Genomic DNA, 6375 nt, shown 5'->3' with positions numbered 1-6375 from the left:
TATTTTTATTTCTAATTATTTAATTGCAATTTATAATATTATAAATATATTAATTTAAATACTATAGAATGTGTAAATTTATTTATAGTAATTTTATAAAGTACTGTAATTACATCAAGCTATTACAGCGAGACAAAATTTAAATGTGCTCAAATTTAAATTATCCTGTTATTACAAAATTTTAAGTAAATTTACGTAAGCTTATGTTAATAATGCAGTGTCTTTATTTGCATTTCTATTTTGAAAATTATTAATCTCGGTACTTTAATAGCATAATTGTAATTGTGTTAAACTTATACAAATATATGTTAAACTTATTGTCAGTGTCTTCTTCTAACTTGTGTCATCGTCTAAATCTGTACGTCAACAAAGATATTCAGGAAGTGATCATTAATACTAGCAGCATCATTCGTCAGATGCTGTCGGCACAAGAAACTACTAAATCTCAAACTTCATTCGTCCACTTGGCAAGAGGAGCCGCGAAGGGAGAAGGGGGAGGAAGAGGTGTTAGGGTGATCGTCAGTTAAAACCCATGCGACCCATGTCAACGATGTTAAGCGTCTTAGATAGTTGCTGCGCTAGCCAGTTTCCTTGGCATAATCCCGTAATTTGAAAATCTCGGATGGAATGTAACACCTCATACCAACTACCGTCTTGAATGTACTAAGATCCTCGTTTCATCAACCCCTGTTGCATCACAGTCTCCTTCCAAGTTAGCCAATGCGCGCTTCGAGCCGCAACCCTTGAAGCAAAGTAAAGCCTATGGCACCAGAAATAGTTGAGATGGAGGGGAGATGCACTGCGTCAAGGGTTGCATCCTGATTAGGGTAAAAGGAGAAGTCTGAGTGGTCTCATTGGTATGCAAGACCCGCCAATCCCTGCGATTTACTCAGTATCCTCTTTATACAAATATGCATTATATATGAGCGAATTTATAGCAGATAACGAATTCATAAATCGACCTTCCTAATATTTGATTCTAATTAAGTATTTAATAATTTCTTAAATTAAGATATTTTTTCAATTGAGTTATATGAATTATTTATACAGTTCTAGATATTAATGTACATATTTTTTAAGTACAAAAAAAGTTAAACGTAATGAAATAAATACAATTGAAAATTATACATTCCATATCCAATATATTTTCAATATATATAATATATCGAAAAACAATATTTACTTATTAAAATATTTATTGTCCATGGAATACTTTAGATAAATCTCTTTTCACTGCCTGCTATGATTGAAACGAGGAACTTTTATGCAACTGTTCTTGTAAATAGTAAAATAAAAGTGGAGATATCCTCAAGCGGTAACATTCAGTATTTTATGTAATAATAATCTAGCGTTGGTATAAATGTCTTGTGTATCTATAGAGTTTAAAATACTGATTTTGACTTATTGAAACGCTTCTAGGACTGCTAAATGTGAATGTTAAATTATCATATACTGATATCGTGTCATTGATGGATTGCTCTTATCAGCAATTAGTAAGACAGGAAGCAAAGCAACTTTCTTGATTCAAATCTTGATTCTCCAACATTGGATAATATAATTATATTATAATATTGATACAATATAAGTTTGCAAAAGCATATTTGACTATTGACCATCGGTAACAGACTTGCTGTTAGTACAAATTATTATTGCATTAATAGATTATAATTCTATTTTGCAATTATTGATAGAATTAATAGTATTGAAGTAGTGAAATACGTGAAACATACATTTATTGATAAATGAATTAATATATAAAGATAATTAGATACATAGATATATCTATTAATACCTATTAATATTTGTGCATATAATACAAATTTACACAGTAATACTACATTAAACAAATAAAAACTATTTGTACGCATATTTAAAAAAATTGAAAAAATTTTTCATTCGTAAATCGATAAAGTAATATATACTTCTTAGTAAACTCAATAGATGTCGGTACAGTATTCATTTTAAAGGTTTCCTGTGTGTAGGGACCGATTCGCAGTCATTTGAGCTTTACGAATCCACAATCCCAGCTCAATACATTATGGATATTCACATACATTTACGTATTATATATTCTCATACATACACACTTTTCCCTAGTTATTAAGATAGCAATTCAAAAAGAATAAGAACAGTAAGATAAAAACAAACTGATGTATTTGATACAGATGGATCAAAAGAGAATTAAAGCTAAAACTCATTTTTATGTATATTCTTTAAAAAAATATTGAATATTCCGTTTAATAAATTTTTTATATTTTTTAAATATGTATTTTTTATATTTTAAATAAAAAGAATCTAACTTGTAATAAATTATTTTTAATTAGTCTATATTGCGTAATAACTGATAAAAAAATCCGTTTGCATTTCTGAATGTAACGAAAATTTTAATTAACACAAAATGGCATTGCGAAGAAATTTTATTCGACATGTTAGTTTCAAAGGCGCGTGCATTACTTTAATTACTTTAATTGAACATCTTTGTTAAGCAAGATACTCTACATCATAAAAACATGTCGTTTCACATCAAATATTGGATTAATCTAGTAAGGATGTTAGCTGAGCGAATGGAGGATGGATAGCGTAGACGAGGGGGAAGAGCGACGCAATTAGGAGAGAACATAAATCCCGCAGTTTAGCACACTTCCTCGCCATGCCAGCAGATCGCAGAATACAAATCAATCAGCATAACGGTCGACTGAGCATTTAATTTCCATTCGGCTTCTGATCGAGTGGGATTCGCCGATTCCACAGCGTTGCGTGTCGGTGCTTTGCCATAGAACCGCTTGTGTGTAGCGCCGGGGCCACCGTAGACACATACGATATCTCGATCCCGCATACCCCGTGTGTTCGCCACTCATTCTATTGTGGAATCTCTCGAAACGGGTCAAACGCAACGGACGACGGGACGCAAAAAGGATTTTGCTCGTCCCGTAACGAGCTCAACGATGGCGCGATCCCGATACGCACGCGATGCGTAGTAATTCGAGTTTGCACGAGTGGCCGGTTTTTATGTGCTCTCTCTTTAACACGATACTGGAACAAGATGTTACTTGAATCTAAAAGCCTAGTTTTCAACGAATTAATAGCGTATGTTGCACTCTTAACCCGGGAATAGTCACCTTCAGTATTTTTATATCCCAACAGCAAAAATAATGTGAATTGTAAAATGAATATTGTTTTCTTTCTTTTTGAACACATTTTTTTTCTATTTTAATAACTATTTTTTATAAATCTTTAATTCTGCCGAAAATTTACAATAAAAAAACATTATATTAATTAAAATCATGATTTTGCCATAATAAACTATTTAATCTCCTATTCTGTTTAATATTTGTTTAATTTCTATTAACGTTTTTCCAGAAAATTGTGAGTAAATTTATATTCATAATGTTCTCAAATGCTAATAAATCGGAATACAATCAATAATACACAATGTATTGTTAATAATAGTAATTTTAATTATAAAAATACCCCGATAATTGTTTACGTAAAAAAAATGAGATAACTACTTCTAGATTAAATATTATATATAAACTCTAACGCGTATGCCCTGTACACAATACAGAAAAAAATATTAAAAATATGAAGTAAATAATTAAGAAAAGCCGCCTATTATGGGATAGCGGCATTTCTGCTAAAAAATGCTATCTATTGCTTCCACCATGAATTTATTGCTCTTTGATTGAAAACTATTTAGTAGAAAATTCATTATTAGATCATGCCTATAGTCATTGTAAAAAAAAATTTGAGAATTTGGACGTCTTCAAGTTTTATTGAGATGAATCTTTAAACCTTGTTTATTATTTAATAAATAAATGTTTGGCAATAAATTCTTCATGTAGTGATAAAGTAAGATTGTACTAATAGAAAAATACGGGATATGTTGAATTGTTTAATTACAGAAGTTCGATTGATGATCGTAAAACCATAAGGCATGAAAATCGTAATATGAGATATCCAAGATATTTCTAATATGAAATATCCATGCGCCTATGTTATAGTGAAAATCGTTGCTAAAGAGTAAATATTATTGTACAATAATAAAAAAGATAACCGGAATGAATGTCGAGTGACTATTTTTACAATGCTTGATTTCAATTATCTGAAGATGAATTCTGAGTATAATCTATCGCACGCTCACTTTTCATGCACGCTGGTTGTGTTTATTTGCATTTTAGAAATATGAAATATAAAATTTTTTATTTGCAATATTGATTTTGCGTTTTACTATCGATTTCTCGGGGCATCCCATATTAAAAGCACAATTTTTTTGCGATTTGCTCACTTTTTACATTTCTTTAATTTTCAAAAAAAATAGAATTTGAATTAAATTTCATATAATGTTATCTTATAAAGTTTATTAAATTTCCTTCAAAATGACCTCTTATTTTTTTTAATTTTGCCCATAAACTTCTAGCATTTATTCAAAATGAATTTGGTATCTCATAATAGAGGCCCTTCCTTTAAATATCAGAGAAATAGAAAGATTATTAAATAGAAATAGAAAAATATATTTATTAAATATAACGCACAATGGATACAAATAAGATATACGACATATATAATATTTCGTATTTATATTTTGTATTTATATTTTTATTCCTGTTCCTAATACTTTTTATATGCAGGACTAAATATAACCCTAAAATCTAACATAAATTCTTTTATCGTTGTTTAACTATTCAATGATGTTGCAATTTATTAATGGATATCGCATTTATTTTATCTTTATCCTTTTTATTGACGATTCTATTCTAGTTAAACACAAACTGTTATTGATGTCTCTTTTAGCGAATCAGAGACGGTCAATATGTCGACGGCACTTTCGCTACCACTAAGCGCGGAACATACATATCGCGTAGAATTCTCGTGCACTTCCGCACCGCCTCCCCGAGATTTTGCCTCCAAACTATCGCCGCCACGAGCCACCGTCCGGGCTTACCTAACTTAGTCGGCGGCGGTGGGTCGCCGTCATTGCCAACCAAGTTTATGGCCCAGACCAACGCCCATAAACTGTACAAATGGTAAATCTACCGTAAGATCATCCCAGCCGAAAATGATGTATCGTAGGTTCCGCGGGACGTACGTACCCGAGAGCCGTTCGGCGCAGTGGTAGTCCTGCTTGACCTCCCTCCCTTAAAGAGCGTATATGTGTGTACGCGTGAACACAGAAGAGGATTCGATGGCGACGAGGAATGGTGGCGATCGGGCACGATATTCGCCATTTTGCTTCTTGGTTACGTTACACCCTTCAGCGGATACCTTCGAATGTCATCGAGGCATCCGGAGGGTCGTCTGTGTCTCGGCTAACGATATGGTGCGAGTGTCAGGCTCGAGGGTCAATGACAACCCATGACGAACATTTAGGATATTGCCTGCGTATGGACCTGACACCTGTGTGCGATCGTGTTGTTGTCATAGGACTATCGGCAAATGAAACATGTATTGGATGTGCTGAATGTGTTGATAATTGACAGTGTTAATTGAGCTATTGAATGAAATGTAAATAACATTTTTTTAATGTTTAGAAATAAAAGAACTTAATGTAATGTTAAACAATATTTTTTTATCTTAACATATTCTTTATGATTTTATTTTGCTCATAGCAATGGCTATTGTGGAATTTTAGATATATATTGCTTTTAACCCTTCGGCATCATTTCTAATGCAGCATAATTAGGATTTCTTTTATTTTGCTTTGCTATAAATTTTTATTAAAGATACGTCCAATTATTTGTTATACTTATATCCTTTAATGTCTGATATTTTAATATGAAAAAAATTGTTATATGTTAATTTTGTACAAAATTCATTATGTGATATTTTTACACAATATCTATATATATATAGTAAATAACAAAATGGTAGAGTGACATTGAAGGGTTTAAGTTTAGTTTCTAAATAAGTATCTAGAAAGTTTACTTTCTAGATAGAATCGTTTCACACTGCTATCAAAATTCGATTGAATTTTATAGAATATCCATTGATATTGCGGATTGGTATGCCACAGGACAAAAACGCTGAACGGATGTACGTGGATAGAACAAACGTGGATAGAACACTTTTTTTCAATGAATTTCGGAACTCAATCTTGCTCTTACAGAGGTTAAATGTAAATGGTTAGATTCATAATATAAGAACCAATCGCTCGGTGAACAAGCTGCATTCTGAAACTCATGGAAAAAAAAGTATTGCAACCGTTCTGTCCACGATGCATACATCGAGGATCGTTCGCGACCATTCGTCTCTCCTGAGATTTTAAATGTGTAAGTGTCATCGATAACAATACCACATAACATTCAGGAAATTATACATTTACGAAATGAAAAGAAGTCTCCTATATAGTTTAGAAAAATTAGTCGATATAAACCACGA

This window comes from Atta colombica, unplaced genomic scaffold, assembly GCF_001594045.1.
Source record: "Atta colombica isolate Treedump-2 unplaced genomic scaffold, Acol1.0 scaffold47, whole genome shotgun sequence".
In the NCBI taxonomy this organism is placed as follows: Eukaryota; Metazoa; Arthropoda; class Insecta; order Hymenoptera; family Formicidae; genus Atta; species Atta colombica.
This window is presented reverse-complemented; position numbering follows the sequence as displayed.